The following is a 17,573-nucleotide window of genomic DNA, read 5'->3' as shown; positions in this document are numbered from 1 at the left end:
ATTTGACAGCCATGAGGGTTAACTTTCTGTCATACATTCTGTCATAATAAGTCGGCCTATTTGTCACTATAGACAGTCGTTGGGATCAGTCGTATAGAACGAGAATGAATCGCGCATTAACCCTTTCGTTTTATCTACATTCTAAAATCAATATATCAATTTATGTAGCATTGACATGTTATGCAGCATGCAGGATTTAAAATATACCTTAAATACTAAAGAAATACATTGTTTACCATTGAAGTGTCAGCATATCAATTTATGTAGTCAATCAACGTATCAAGTTGTGTAGCATTTTAATTTCATGTACCATGGAGCATTTCAAATGTACCTGAACTACTCTTGCACAAAGGTGTCAGCCCACTAGTGACCGTCCTAAATCATTTGGTTTTTAAACTATCAAGAAAATCAATAAAGTGAATATAGTGACTATATGTACTATGTGCTGTAAATACATTATTAATCCATCAACAACCAAGCATAGTCCAACTATACCACTAATCATGAGAGCGCATACTGCATACCCTTTTTTGCTACATATATGTTGAGATGTATGCCGAGGCAACTGAGACTCAGAGCTACATATACAGTGCATTCGGAAAGTATTCAGACCCCTTGACTTTTTCCACATTCTGTTATGTTACAGCCTTATTCTAAAATGTATTTCAAAAATAAATAATCCTGGCATTAAATCTTCATATGAGTTAGTCCAAGACCTCTATTTTTATAGAATGAGTGAAACAGTCAATTTGACTCTTGAGGTCTTTCCATTCCAAATAAAGGAAATGATATTTAAGGTGAGGGATGAGGCAGATGGTTAGAGTGGTAGATGTAGATCCTTGCTCTACATTGAGGCGGGAGGCTTTGTTTACAGTCTCTGGGTCAGTCGGGTCTTTGTTATTAAATATTCAATTTCTGGCTTTCTCTTGTTCTCTTGGCTCTCTCACAAACACACTCTCTCTCTTTTTCCACATTTTGTTACGTTACAGCTTTATTCTAAAATGGATTAAATAAAAAAATGTCCTCATCAATCTACACACAATACCCCATAATGACAAAGCGAAAACAAGTTTTTAGAAATGTTTGCAAATTTATAAAAAATTTAAAACTGAAATATTTTTATGAGAATCCAGTAGGACTACCATCTCTGCAGCACTCCACCAATCAGGCCTTTATGGTAGAGTGGCCAGACGGAAGCCACTCCTCAGAAAATGCACATGACAGCCCACTTGGAGTTTGCCAAAAGGCAGCTAAAGGACTCTCAGACCATGAGATACAAGATTCTCTGGTCTGATGAATCCAAGATTGAACACTTTGGCCTGAATGCCAAGCGTCACCTCTGGCGGAAACCAGGCACCGCTCATCACCTGGCCAATAACATCCATACGGCAAAGCATGCTGTGGGGATGTTTTTCAGTGGCAGGGACTGGGAGACTAGTCAGGATCGAGGGAAAGATGAACAGAGAAAAGTACAGAGAGATCCTTGATGAAAACCTGCTCCAGAGCGCTCAGGACCTCAGACAGGGGCAAAGGTTCACCTTCAAACAGGACAACAACCCTAAGCACACAGCCAAGACAACGCAGGAGTCTCTGAATGTCCTTGAGTGGCTCAGCCAGAGTACAGACTTGAACCCGATCTAACATCTCTGAAGAGACCTGAAAATAGCTGTGCAACGACGCTCCCCATCCAACCTGACAGAGCTTGAGAGGATCTGCAGAGAAGAACGGGAGAAACTCCCCAAATACAGGTGTGACAAGCTTGTAGCGTCATACTCGGGGCTGTAATCATTGCCAAAGGTGCTTCAACAAAGTACTGAGTAAAGGGTCTGAATACTTATGTAAATGTGATATTTCATTATTTTATTTTATTTTAATTTGCAAAAAAATCTAAAAACCAGTTTTTGCTTTGTCATTATGTGGTATTGTGTTTAGATTGATCAGGGGGAAAAAACAATTTAATCAATTTTAGAATAAGGCTGTAACGTAACAAAATGTGGGAAAAATGAAGTGGTCTGAATACTTTCCAAATCCACTGTATGTTGAGATGTATGCCAAGGCCACTGAGACACACACATAGTTTACCACATGACAACCTGGTGATACACACCGTACATTCTGTAGTTTCACTTCTGAGGGAACACAAGACCACACTGCCATGTGCCTTTTGAATAGCCTGATGTGTTAATGCTGAAGGGATTTGGTACAAATGAACAGCATTAACCAACATTGATCTGCAAATCATGAGGGACACATTCAGTCAGACATATTTGTGCCACTGCTTTATGGAGCTGACTCTGCAACATGTTGCCATGAAAGCATAAAGTAAAAAAAAGGAAATGAGTCAATTCATCTTTTTTTTAAAGGACTTTTCATTGGACTTGGACTTACATTCCAAGACCCAAAGACTCAACCAGAGGTTCTGGTAGGACCATTTACCTTGTGGATTTGCTCTTTGGATAGTTGGCTCTGACAGGACTATTCACAAGGGCCCGATTCCGACCCGAGTAAAGCGTGCGTAAATGGAGCGTAATTCAATTTTCTCTATGCGTATTCTGACCTTGCACTTAAGCATGAGAATATCATGCTATTCACCAGCTATTCCTTTGGGGTGGAGATCAAATAAATGAAGGAGGATTGTCTACAGATACTCCATATTCTGACCTTGACTTCATTCCCTCTTAAGTTCACCACCTTTATGCGTGAGGAAACCATGATTAAGGTTGAGCGAACCTACCGGTTCCAAATGGAAAAAAGCATCTACTTATTTTTTTCTGATAGAATAACACCATTCTCCATGCACTGTAATTTACAACTTGATAAGAGCTATTGATAAGAGCTATTGATAAGAGCTGTTGATAAGAGCTATTGATAAGAGCTAGCTAAATGAGTAATCCGTTTGGATAAGGGAATTGAAAATGTAAGTGACATTTTACCTTATAATCGCTGGAGACAAAAATGTGAAACCAGTAATTTGGCAGCAAACCTGAAGCATGTCAACATATCAACTTCCACACAGTAAAGTTTATGAAATGATGTGCCATTATGTAGAATTTAAATTGTACGGCCTTTAAAACTTGCAGGGATGTGTAAGGGTTGGGGTGAGGTGTGACCCAGGTGCGGTGCAGGATAGACAGTTGGCAGTAGGCAGAGATGGTGAAACAAGGATCTTTACTGGTGGTCCCGAAGCCAGAATACAAAATAACGGACTTATCACTGTAAAAGAAATGCGGAGCAAATAAGTCTCCAAAAACCGTCTGACAGCCAAAATAAGAAATTCTACCTAAGATAGAAACAAATAACGAAACAGGGAGAACACTTCTCAAATCCCTGTACATACAGTTGAAGTCGGAAGTTTACATACACTTAGGTTGGAGTCATTAAAAGTCGTTTTTCAACCACTCCACAAATGTCTTGTTAACAAACTATAGTTTTGCAAGTCGGTTAGGACATCTACTTTGTGCATGACACACGTCATTTTTCCAACAATTGTTTACAGACAGATTATTTCACTTATAATTCACTGTATCACAATTCCAGTGGGTCAGAAGTTTACATACACTAAGTTGACGGGGCCTTTAAACAGCTTGGAAATTTCCAGAAAATGATGTCATGGCTTTAGAAGCTTCTGATAGGCTAATTGACATAATTTGAGTCAATTGGAGGTGTACCTGTGGATGTATTTCAAGGCCTACCTTCAAACTCAGTGCCTCTTTGCTTGACATCATTTGAAAATCAAAAGAAATCAGCCAAGACCTCAGAAAAAAACTGTAGACCTCCACAAGTCTGGTTCACCCTTGGGAGCAATTTCCAAATGCCTGAAGGTACCACGTTCATCTGTACAAACAATAGTACGCAAGTATAAACACCATGGGACCACGCATCCGTCATACCGCTCAGGAAGGAGACGCGTTCTGTCTCCTAGAGATGAACGTACTTTGGTGTGAAAAGTGCAAATCAATCCCAGAACAACAGCAAAGGACCTTGTGAAGATGCTGGAGGAAACAGGTACAAAAGTATCTATATCCACAGTAAAACGAGTCCTATATCGACATAACCTGAAAGGCCGCTCAGCAAGGAAGAAGCCACTGCTCCAAAACCACCATTAAAAAATCCAGACTACGGTTTGCAACTGCACATGGTGACAAAGATCGTACATTTGGAGAAATGTCCTGTGGTCTGATGAAACAAAAATATAACTCTTTGCCATAATGACCATCGTTATATTTGGAGGAAAAAGGGGGGAGGGTGGCTTGCAAGCCGAAGAACACCATCCCAACCGTGAAGCACGTGGGTGGCAGCATCATGCTGTGGGGGTGCTTTGCTGCAGGAGGGACTGGTGCACTTCACAAAATAGAATAGAAAATTATGTGGATATATTGAAGCAACATCTCAAGACATCAGTCAGGAAGTTAAAGCTTGGTCGCAAATGGGTCTTCCAAATGGACAATGACCCCAAGCATACTTCCAAAGTTGTGGCAAAATGGCTTAAGGACAACAAAGTCAAGGTATTGGAGTGGCCATCACAAAGCCCTGACCTCAATCCTATAGAAAATGTGTGGGCAGAACTGAAAAAGCGTGTGCGAGCAAGGAGGCCTACAAACCTGACTCAGTTACACCAGCTCTGTCAGGAGGAATGGGCCAAAATTCACCCAACTTATTGTGGGAAGCTTGTGGAAGGCTACCCGAAACGTTTGACCCAAGTTAAACAATTTAAAGGCAATGCTACCAAATACTAATTGAGTGTATGTAAACTTCTGACCCAATTGTAGTCATAGCAGATCATATTCTAATTTTTGGTGATTTTAATATTCACATGGAGAAGTCCACAGACCCACTCCAAAAGTCTTTCGGAGCCATTATCGACTCAGTGGGTTTTGTCCAACATGTCTCTGGACCTACTCACTGCCACAGTCATACTCTGGACCTAGTTTTGTCCCATGGAATAAATGTTGTAGATCTTAATGTTTTTCCACAAAATCCTGGACTATCGGACCACCATTTTATTACGTTTGCAATCGCAACAAATAATCTGCTCAGACCCCAACCAAGGAGCATCAAAAGTCGTGCTATAAATTCTCAGACAACACAAAAATTCATTGATGCCCTTCCAGACTCCTTCTGCCTACCCAAGGACGTCAGAGGACAAAAATCAGTTAACCACTTAACTGAGGAACTCAATTTAACCTTGCGCAATACCCTAGATGCAGTTGCACCCCTAAAAACGAAAAACATTTGTCATAAGAAACTAGCTCCCTGGTATACAGAAAATACCCGAGCTTTGAAGCAAGCTTCCAGGAAATTGGAACGGAAATGGCGCCACACCAAACTGGAAGTCTTCCGACTAGCTTGGAAAGACAGTACCGTGCAGTACCGAAGAGCCCTCACTGCTGCTCGATCATCCTACTTTTCCAACTTAATCGAGGAAAATAAGAACAATCCAAAATTTCTTTTTGATACTGTTGCAAAGCTAACTAAAAAGCAGCATTCCCCAAGAGAGGATGGCTTTCACTTCAGCAGTGATAAATTCATGAACTTCTTTGAGGAAAAGATCATGACCATTAGAAAGCAAATTACGGACTCCTCTTTGAATCTGCGTATTCCTCCAGGGCTTAGCTGTCCTGGATCTGCACAGCTCTGCGAGGGCCTGGGATCGGGAGAGACACTTAAGTGTTTTAGTACTATATCTCTTGACACAATGATGAAAATAATCATGGCCTCTAAACCTTCAAGCTGCATACTGGATCCTATTCCTACTAAACTGCTGAAGGAGCTGCTTCCTGTGCTTGGCCCTCCTATGTTGAACATAATAAACAGCTCTCTATCCACCGGATGTGTACCAAACTCACTAAAAGTGGCAGTGATAAAGCCTCTCTTGAAAAAGCCAAACCTTGACCCGGAAAATATAAAAAACTATCGGCCTATATCGAATCTTCCATTCCTCTCAAAAATTTTAGAAAAAGCTGTTGCGCAGCAACTCACTGCCTTTCTGAAGACAAACAATGTATACGAAATGCTTCAGTCTGGTTTTAGACCCCATCATAGCACTGAGACTGCACTTGTGAAGGTGGTAAATGACCTTTTATTGGCGTCAGACCGAGGCTCTGCATCTGTCCTCGTGCTACTAGACCTTAGTGCTGCCTTTGACACCATCGATCACCACATTCTTTTGGAGAGACTGGAAACCCAAATTGGTCTACACGGACAAGTTCTGGCCTGGTTTAGATCCTACCTGTCGGAAAGATATCAGTTTGTCTCTGTGAATGGTCTGTCCTCCGACAAATCAACTGTACATTTCGGTGTTCCTCAAGGTTCCGTTTTAGGACCACTATTGTTTTCACTATATATTTTACCTCTTGGGGATGTTATTCGAAAACATAATGTTAACTTTCACTGCTATGCGGATGACACACAGCTGTACATTTCAATGAAGCATGGTGAAGCCCCAAAATTGCCCTCGCTAGAAGCCTGTGTTTCAGACATAAGGAAGTGGATGGCTGAAAACTTTTTACTTTTAAACTCGGACAAAACAGAGATGCTTGTTCTAGGTCCCAAGAAACAAAGAGATCTTCTGTTAAATCTGACAATTAATCTTGATGGTTGTAAAGTCGTCTCAAATAAAACTGTGAAGGACCTAGGCGTTACTCTTGACCCTGATCTCTCTTTTGACGAACATATCAAGACTGTTTCAAGGACAGCTTTTTTCCATCTACGTAACATTGCAAAAATCAGAAATTTTCTGTCCAAAAATGATGCAGAAAAATTAATCCATGCATTTGTTACTTCTAGGTTAGACTACTGCAATGCTCTATTTTCCGGCTACCCGGATAAAGCACTAAATAAACTTCAGTTAGTGCTAAATACGGCTGCTAGAATCCTGACTAGAACCAAGAAATTTGATCATATTACTCCAGTGCTAGCTTCCCTACACTGGCTTCCTGTTAAGGCAAGGGCTGATTTCAAGGTTTTACTGTTAACCTATAAAGCGTTACATGGGCTTGCTCCTACCTATCTTTCCGAGTTGGTCCTGCCGTACATACCAATACGTACGCTACGGTCACAAGACGCAGGCCTCCTAATTGTCCCTAGAATTTCTAAGCAAACAGCGGGAGGCAGGGCTTTCTCCTATAGATCTCCATTTTTATGGAACAGTCTGCCTACCCATGTGAGAGACGCAGACTCGGTCTCAACCTTTAAGTCTTTACTGAAGACTTATCTCTTCAGTAGGTCATATGATTGAGTGTAGTCTGGCCCAGGAGTGTGAAGGTGAACGGAAAGGCTGGAGCAACGAACAGCCCTTGCTGTCTCTGCCAGGCCGGTTCCCCTCTCCACTGGGGTTCTCTGCCTCTAACCCTGTTGCAGGGGCTGAGTCACTGGCTTGCTGGTGCTCTTTCATGCCGTCCCTGGGAGGGGTGCGTCACTTGAGTGGGTTGAGTTACTGACGTGATCTTCCTGTCTGGGTTGGCGCCCCCCCCTTGGTTTGTGCTGTGGTGGAGACCTCTGTGGGCTATACTCGGCCTTGTCTCAGGATTGTAAGTTGGTGGTTGGGGATATCCCTCTAGTGGTGCGGGGGCTGTGCTTTGGCGGAGTGGGTGGGGTTATATCCTTCCTGTTTGGCCCTGTCCGGGGGTTTCTTCGGATGGGGCCACAGTGTCTCCGGACCGCTCCTGTCTCAGCCTCCAGTATTTATGCTGCAGTAGTTTATGTGTCGGGGGGCTGGGGTTAGTTGGTTATACCTGGAGTACTTCTCCTGTCTTATCCAGTGTCCTGTGTGAATTTAAGTATGCTCTCTCTAATTCTCTCGTTCTCTCTTTCTCTCTGAGAACCTGAGCCCTAGGACCATACGTCAGGACTACCGGGCATGATGACACCTTGCTGTCCCCAGTCCGCCTGGCCTTGCTGCTATTCCAGTTTCAACTGTTCTGCCTGCGGCTACGAAACCCCTACCTGTCCCAGACCTGCTGTTTTCAACTCTTAATGATCGGCTATGAAAAGCCAACTGAGAGACCTGAGCCCTAGGACCATACGCCGGGACTACCGGCCGTGGTGACTCCTTGCTGTCCCCAGTCCGCCTGGCCTTGCTGCTATTCCAGTTTCAACTGTTCTGCCTGCGGTTATGGAACCCCTACCTGTCCCAGACCTGCTGTTTTCAACTCTTAATGATCGGCTATGAAAAGCCAACTGAGATTTATTCCTGATTATTATTTGACCATGCTTGTCACTTATGAACATTTTTGAACATCTTGGCATGGTTCTGTTATAATCTCCACCCGGCACAGCCAGAAGAGGACTGGCCACCCCTCATAGCCTGGTTCCTCTCTAGGTTTCTTCCTAGGTTTTGCCTTTCTAGGGAGTTTTTCCTAGCCACCGTGCTTCTACACCTGCATTACTAGCTGTTTGGGGTTTTAGGCTGGGTTTCTGTACAGCACTTCGAGATATTAGCTGATGTAAGAAGGGCTATATAAAATAAAATTGATTGATTGATTGAAAGAAATAAAAGCTGAAATAAATCATTCTCTCTACTATTATTCTGACATTTCACATTCTTAAAATAAAGTGGTGATCCTAACTGACCTAAGACAGGGAATATTTACTAGGATTAAATGTCAGGAATTGTGAAAAACAGAGTTTAAATGTTTTTGGCTAAGGTGTATGTAAACTTCCGACTTCAACTGTAGTCTGTCGACAAAATTCAAACTAGAAGGTACAACGTATTTAAAGGGATGGCTTAAGATAAACGTGCGTAAGAAAGGCGTAATTAAAGTCGGAATCGGGCCCTTGTTGAACCCTCAAGTTCCCCAATCAAGTTTGTTCCAGCTGTTCCAGTAATGTTTTGTTCAGACACTAGCTTTGTTTTTACTTTGCCTTTTGTCTATCTCCGTTTCTTGTTTATTTCTTGTTTTTGGGAAGAAAATAAATCGAGACTAAACTAAATACTAAACTTTTGACTACTTTAATACACATATAAGTGAATTGGTCCCAATACTTTTGGTCCCCTAAAATGTGGGAACTATGTACAAAAAGCTTAGTTAATTTCTAAACGGTTCACCTGATATGAAGAAAATACCCTCAAATTAAAGCTGACAGTCTGCCCTTTAACCTCACAGTCATTGTACCATTTCAAATCCAAAGTGCTGGAGTACAGAACCAAAACAACAACAACAAATGTAGGGCGGCAGGTAGCTTAGTGGGTAAGAGCGTTGTGCCAGTAACCGAAAGGTCGCTGGTTCTAATCCCCGAGCCGACTAGGTGAAAAATCTGTCGATGTGCCCTTAAGCATGGCACTTAACCCTAGTTGCTCTGGATAAGAGCGTCTGCTAAATGACTAAAATGTAAATGTCACTGTCCCAATACTTTTGGAGCTCACTGTATACACAAGGAAATAAACGTGGTAAGAGAAGGAAAGGAACGTGGTAAGAGAAGGAAAGGAACGTGGTAAGAGAAGGAAAGGAACGTGGTAAGAGAAGGAAAGGAACGTGGTAAGAGAAGGAAAGGAACGTGGTAAGAGAAGGAAAGGAACGTGGTAAGAGAAGGAATGGAACGTGGTAAGAAAAGGAAAGGAACGTGGTAAGAGAAGGAAAGGAACGTGGTAAGAGAAGGAAAGGAACGTGGTAAGAGAAGGAAAGGAACGTGGTAAGAGAAGGAATGGAACGTGGTAGATTTTGGACAACACAATGGATAGCAAAAGCCTTCTAGGAGTTTTAAGAGTTGGCACCATGAGCCTCTTTTATAATCCCATTTAATATTTGAATGTTTAAAACCTATTATGTAGAACAGGGCCACATGAGAGATTAAATTCATGAGATGGTGATTAATTGACTGATTAGCTGAAGGCTGTGGATCATTAGCGTGCTATAAAGAACAACGCACCCACATATACATCACATCATCATTTAACTGACATGAATTATAAATGTCGTCAGAGATGGTTTCCCTAATGAATGGATTAGTGTCTTTACACCCGTGATAACATGAACCCAGTAAATTGGACAGCTTGGACCTCTTAATTAAGACTTTAGCCGTAAAATGGGGAATCGTGAGATGTCATTGATGTTTCAGTGCTACGTAGTATGTGGTGAAGTGAAGACCGAAAGATGTGATTCATTTTGCCAGTAATGGATGATTGTTAATCCGCTCTGTCACGTTGCCTGTGAAATCGCCTTAGTAAGCGGAAACGTGGAGTGAAGTGCATTGCAGCGCTTTGCATATCAATTCTATTAGCAGATCCGTATTGTGTAGCTCATCCTCTGTAGATCCACATTGGGGTTTAGCATAGAGTTAGACGAAGTATAATGGAGATTCCAGGACAATGATCCATTAAGTGGATTGGCAGCCATATTGGATGTACTGTTTACAGTGTTTGATGAATTATCTCTTGTCACCTTAGGAATTGATATGCAATCAAGTATCTCTATGCTTATCACGTCATATCTCAGAATGACACGTTCTACATGCAACAACAATACTATGGACCACAATATCTATTCTTCCTATTCTATTTATATGGCAGCCTTGTTATCTTGTTGTTCTAGATGTACAGGGTCCTATCCAGACTCTCCGTCAGACCCAGCCATGAATCACACCAAAGACAGAGGTCGGGGCACACAGTGGCAGTAATGCACCAATTTGTTGCTTTGCCAACTGCTATAAACCACCTCTGCCTAGACAAGGGAAGAGAGGACAGGTATAACACCACTGCCTAGACAAGGGAAGAGAGGACAGGTGTAACACCACTGCCTAGAGAAGGGAAGAGAGGACAGGTATAACAGGCGATAAGGGAAAAGATAACACATAAAGGTCACTCAGAGCTCTAATAGTTAGCTATCTATGTTTAAGAAAACACTGAACTTCAGGGGTCTTAGAAAAGGATTTACAGCTACAGCTAGCCTATTTGAGGTGCTCTGACATTTTTCTTTCAGGTTTCTGCTTTCATGTTGGATTAGTGTGCTCTCTCAGTTCCTACTTTTCAAATGACTGTTGGTTGTTTGACAGATATGTTAGCTTTGTGCCCAAGGGCATTGAAGTAATTAAAAACGAAATAAGTTTCCACAGAACTCAATGTTCTTTCGGAAAGTTTGTTTGGTGAGCTGTTGCCTTGAGATAGATGTGTTTGTGGCAACAGCGCCTTAGAAACTCCATCCCTCATATAAAGAGTTGGCCATCTGCCTCTTTACTTCTATGTCTTCAAAAGCGGTTTACTCATTTCTCGGAGTTGAGATGTTTATGCCTTTGGGAAGACGCATTATACATTAAATAACTTTACCACAGTACGCGGCTTGGCTACACCCATAAACCAGCTTCCTTCTCCCACTCAAAATACCTTAGGTGGATTAAATACTGTGTGTTCTCTTCGGTGTTGGATTTAGTTCCGTGGTTTACTACTTTACTTCAATGTCAAATCCACTGCAGTGGGGGACAGCTTGGATCTGCTGTGACTGCGGAGGTGCAGTCCGTTTTGTCAGATATTTATGTCTGGCTGTCTTCATTAGTCTCCAGAATGAGATCCATATGTCGGCCTGGCTCTCCGCCATTGCTATCCTTCCCAGCAGGTGCTTTCTGATTCTGACGTCCTTTTGTGTTGGGGCTGAGCAGGACGCAACGCTCTGCCAGTTTTGCTGATAGGTGGCAGATTGCCTCAGACCCTCCCTGTAGAACACAGAGGAACTCTGCACACATCTCTCTCTCTCTCTACCCTGTTAACATTTCAATGAAGGGGAGGAGGATGCTGACAGCATGGTTATCGTTGGGTCATGTCTTTTTCAAATCCACGCCCATCACTTCCCAATCACATGCTGGAACCGAACCGAACCACATGCTGTTGCACTGATCACATGCACCACATGTTGTTTTAATACCACAGTAAAGCATCTCAGCCCAACAATCTGAGTAGCTAGGTCTGTTATGCCACCTGCTGGGGCCAATCATAACAGGCCTGTGTATCAGACCTGGGTTCAAATAATATTTGAGCGTTTGATTGAGCATATCTGTAATACCAGATGGGGCAGGGTTGGCACCTTTCCCACTGGTCATACATTGGTTGAATCAACATTGTAATTTCAATGAAAATTACGTTGAACCAACGTGGAATAGACGTGAATTGACATCTGTGCCCAGTGGGTTGTGACTCTTCCATTGGTTCCATTGTATCAGGCAAGCTCAGTGGAGAGCAGCTATATTAAATCAGAGAAAACAAACTATCTGGTGACTGTGATTAGCAGGTTAGTGTTTTTCCTCATGAATCTTGCCCTGGAGGCAGCTCTGCAGAGTGGTCACTAGCTAGCACAGCCACAAAGTCATAACATAAACCTAACCCTAACCTTAACCCTAACCTTAACCTTAACCACACTGCTAACCCTAATGCTTAACGCTAACCTAACCCTAATGCTTAACGCTAACCTTAACCCTAACCTTAACCCTAACCTTAACCACACTGCTAACCCTAATGCTTAACGCTAACCTTAACCCTAACCTTAACCCTAACCTTAACCACACTGCTAACCCTAATGCTTAACGCTAACCTTAACCCTAACCTTAACCCTAACCTTAACCCTAGCCTTAACCACACTGCTAACCCTAATGCTTAACGCTAACCTTAACCCTAACCTTAACCCTAACCTTAACCACACTTCTAACCCTAATGCTTAACGCTAACCTTAAAATAAGCACATTTTTGTTTTCATTAATTTTATCGCTCAGTTCTGCCTCTAGGACAAGGCTCATGACTAAACGTCAACCTGCATGTGGTTACTCCTAATGGTTTACTGTGTGGCACTCTGTATGTTTTTAATTGATTTCATCAATGTATTGACTTAACATATGCAATCCGAAGGACTAGGTTTCCCTCATGGGGCTTGCTCCCAATGCATAATAATTCCAAATGTATATTCATTTAATGGCTGGAGGTAGGTGTGGAAATGGCCTACTCTTTTGTTTCCTGTCATTTTGTTATCATTATTTCAGCCTTATTTTTATTCAGTCATTTTATGAAAAAAATATTCAGAAGTCACCTTATGCAATTTAATGAGAGGCTTGGGTGTTCCGCATGAAAACAACACTGTGTTCAGCTATTGTGGCACATCTTAAAACCCCATTCTTCTCTCAGTTGCCTTACATTATTAGTGTGGTATCACGGTATAATTTGGCTATAATTGCTTGTGAGGTTGCAGTGGGGCGGAATACTGAGTAGGACAACCTTTGAGTAAAAAGGCTTGTAGTGTCTTTAGCTGTGGCTAAGCTTATTTTACCATCCATTACAGTTGATAAAGGTTGATGCTCCCTCTCTGTCATATTGTATATTTAAAGAATTTGAGCGTTTCAATGCACTCTCCTGTGATCAGGATTCCTGAAGCGTGTTCAAGTGCTTTCGCGTTTTTAATGATTAACGTGATCCAAATCAAATATCTATATTGAACATGACACTGGTTGGAGGCACCAAAAAGATTCCCCTTACACTCGCCTAGGTTACATCATGTCTAAAGGCCCTCAACAGTCTCTCACTCAAACTCAGTCTCAAATGTAAAAGACAGGATGGTTTTTAAACTTGACAGACGTGTCTTTTTCTCCCTTGTTTTCATCAAAAGGCTATAAATGTGAGAAACGTCAATCATGGCGCATTTTTATTCACAAAGCTAGGGGAAAGGCTCAAAGAGAACCATGCCAATGTGAGTCATCATCAAATGGGAGCCACAGCCCTCTGACATCACATTCCTCCTGACAGTATAATGCAGGGGATACTGCTCATTGGGGCCACGCTCCTCACACAGGGAAAGACCCTGTCTTAAAGTCCTTCAAGGGAGAGCAGAATTTCAGCATTGATATATCACCTGTAAAGACAAGAGGGAACTTGCACCCCTCAGCCTAGCAAATCATAAAAGAGAGGAAGGATAGGTGCTTCATTCAGCAACAGCAAGGACTGCATGGAATTGGTTAGAAATATATTGTAGTTATTCCTGTAACAGTTCCCATCTATCCTTCATGCCTTAAACTGGTAACGAGCTATGTAATAAAACAGCCTACCTCTTAAGTGGAATTCTCCCTCAGTGAGAGTTAGAAACATATTGATTTTTCCTGTGCAAAACATGGCATATTTCTCTAATGATGATTTGGAGCTCTGATCACCATGGGCCAATAGTGATTTTTATCCACTGGTTATGCAGGGGAGATCCACTTAATCTTTCTGTCAATATTTCTCCCTAACTTCCTCTTTTGCTGTGCCTTGCAATCTCTCTCTCTCTCTCTCTCTCTCTCTCTCTCTCTCTCTCTCTCTCTCTCTCTCTCGTCTCTCTCTCTCTCTGTCTCTCTCTCTCTCTCTCTCTCTCTCTCTCTCTCTCTCTCTCTCTCTCTCTCTCTCTCTCTCTCTCTCTCTCTCTCTCTCTCTCTCTCTCTCTCTCTCTCTCTCTCTCTCTCTCTCTCTCTCTCTCTCTCTCTCTCTCTCTCTCTCTCTCTCTCCCTCTCTCTCTCTCTCCTCTCTCTCTCTCTCTCTTCTCTCTCTCTCTCTCTCTCTCTCTCTCTCTCTCTCTCTCTCTCTCTTTCTCTCCCTCTCTCTCTCTCTCTCTTTCAGACTGTTGCCATTTTTGCTCTCACCCCCCTGAGGAAGTGGCATCTAACTTCATTCTAATCACATTACGTGGCATTCTGGGTATCATCGCTGGCTTGCGGTATCGACGAAAATGACTCTCAAAAGACAGACACAAACCCGGGACCTAGCACACTATCAAATAAAGCAGTAATGAGGATTGTGAATTTAAATGCTGTAATCATTATCTCTTTAAAAATGTCCTTTGAAACTTGTGAGTTTTGTTAGGGGGCTGGCCGACATGGGGGAAAATGTAAGGAAAATGGCTGCTGCACAGCTTCCAGTAAACAGTCTCTTTCAAACTAGGGATTTCGTGGCTAATTGAGGTAAGACAGTAATTCTGCTAATAGATTATACATGTATGAACTACACATTGACACATCCAGCCCAAATCAGGATCGCTAGTGATAGGGGAGAAAATAAATATAGTTACATATCGCAATATTATTTTTGGACGATATTATATCTATATTTGACCCAAGTATCAATTTTTTTTGTAATTTTTTATTGCTACTGTAGGTAGCGTTAGCTAGCGCTAGTCGGCTGGACCTGCGCCAAAACTCCGCTATTTTTCAACCTACACTCTTAGAAAAAAAGGTGCAATCTAGAACTTAAAATAGTTATTTAGAGAACCCTTTGAAGAACCCTTTTTGGTTCCAGGTAGAACCCTTTTGGTTTCAGGTATAGATCCCTTGCCACAGAGGGTTCTACATGGAACCTAAATAGTTCTACCTGGAACCAAAAAGGGTTATCCTATGGGGACAGCCTACCCTTTTTCTAAGAGTTTATAGCTTGTTTTCCATTTTATTTTTTCTCCCTTACTGATCAAAACTCATTTTCTCATGCTCTCTCTTGTCTCTCTGCAGCAGATATATAGTGAGCAATATGTTTGAAACATAAAATCGCAATAAAATCACAGTATGGAATATAGAATTCTATAAAGATTCTATACATATAGAATCAGGAGAATTCGAAGAAACGCAATACATATCGGATCAGCACCTAAGTATCTTGTTAATATCATATCGTGAGGTCCTTGGCAATTCCCAACGCCACTAGTCACCAAAGTTTCAGAGCATCTCTTTAAGACCGATGACTAGTGGAGGGTGAAAGGGAGAGGAGTCAATTTCATGTACAGTGGAGGGAAAGTGGAGGAGGAGTGGAGAGGAAGATACGGAAGGAGAGATAAGGGAGATAACATTTAGAGAGAGAGAGAGAGAGAGAGAGAGAGAGAGAGAGAGAGAGAGAGAGAGAGAGAGAGAGAGAGAGAGAGAGAGAGAGAGAGAGAGAGAGAGAGAGAGAGAGAGAGAGAGAGAGAGAGAGAATGAAAAGGAGAGGTACAGAAAAAGTAGAGGAAGCCAATATAGAGAAAACGAGACTCTCTCAAACTGAATGAGTGAATGAAAGATAAGGAGACCCCCTGAAGCTAGCCAGACACACAGGAAGAATCTAAAGCACCGCTATAATGAACCAGCCTCAGTGGCAGTCCCTGGAAGCTTCCTAAAAGGAAACAGAATGAATATAAATATTCACAGAGATTTCCGCAGTGACCGAAGGAGGCAGACGCGTGTGGATGTGTGGATATGTTTCCAACCCCTTTGTGTGATTCTTAATAATATTTTGGATGGCGTATTGCGAAAAAACTCCATAACAAGAGTTTTGACAAAATGGGGCGCACCCTTTGAATGACACTCAACCGTGGCACTCTCGCTCCCCACGACGACACCTGCTCTGTATGATAATGACATGGAAAACAATATTTCACTCAACATTAGAGACTCCTGTTTGAACGACGACGAGACATCACCGCCCGCTGTTGAGTTCCATAGCAACCGGTTTCCGGCGAGGAATGAGAGGAATAAATAAATAAAAGTTAGGGGGCTGTCTCTAGTCAGTGAGTCAGGTTGTGTGTCATCCAAGTCAAGAGCACCCATAGGAGCTGCATCTCCAAACATGCTATTTAAAGACCAAGGCCAGTCTAGCTAGACACAACTTCCATCTTGATACTCTATGGCTGCGTTTACACAGGCAACCTAATCTGGATATTTTTTCCCCTAATTGGTCTGAAAAAGATCTGATGTGAAAAGATCTGATGTGATTGGTCAAAAGACCAATTAGTGGAAAAATTATCAGAATTGGGCTACTTGTGTAAACGCAGCCTATGTGCACTATTCAACAAAATACATCCATATCAATCTATCTCATTCCCCTAAGAGACAATTATCTACTGTTGACGCCAAACGAGACAACAGAAGCCGTGTTTGGCATCGGCTTGAAAATAACATACCTCCCCTGCCACTCTACTACACACACAGATGGTTATCAAAGGGACCTCCAAAAGCAAAGCAATCCCCACACAGACAGACACCATTCACCATCCACAGCTAGGTAGATCCAGCCAGGCTGTCTGTCTGGTCTCAATCCCCCCCAGAGGGCACCTACCAGTGGAGGCTGGTGGGAGGAGCTATAGGAGGACGGGCTCATTGTAATGGCTGGAATGGAATTTATGATACGGAGTCAAACGTGTGGTTTCCATGTTTGATGTGTTTGACACCATTCCATGTATTCCATTCCAGCCATTACAATTAGCCCGTCCTCCTATAGCTCCTCCCACCAGCCTTCACTGGCACCTACCTGGGGGAAGGATCCCCCCAACCTCACCAGATGGTTGATTGATGTCTGTACTCTGTGCCTGATAGGCTAGTCAGTGTGTAGTCGGTTAAAAGCCAAAGCGATCAATCAGCCACCTGCTAACAGCTTCTCCAGAATGAGGACAGCTCCCCCGGCGAGCCAGAGACTCTCCTCCTTTCCTCCTCCTGTCCAGTACATTATACTGATCTATACCTGACCACCCGCACACCACACAGGCTAATCAAAGGCTTATTGTGATCGACCGGTGTTCGAACCCAGGTCTCCTGTGCACCTCACGATTCGCTTAGCCTCCTGAGCAAAAGGCCATTAGGTTGAGCCAATGCAATTATTCAGGTCTAATGAAAGGTTA

The sequence above is a fragment of the Coregonus lavaretus genome (assembly GCF_964263955.1).
Source record: "Coregonus lavaretus genome assembly, chromosome: 31".
NCBI lineage: Eukaryota > Metazoa > Chordata > Actinopteri > Salmoniformes > Salmonidae > Coregonus > Coregonus lavaretus.
Note: the sequence above shows the minus strand (reverse complement) of the source record.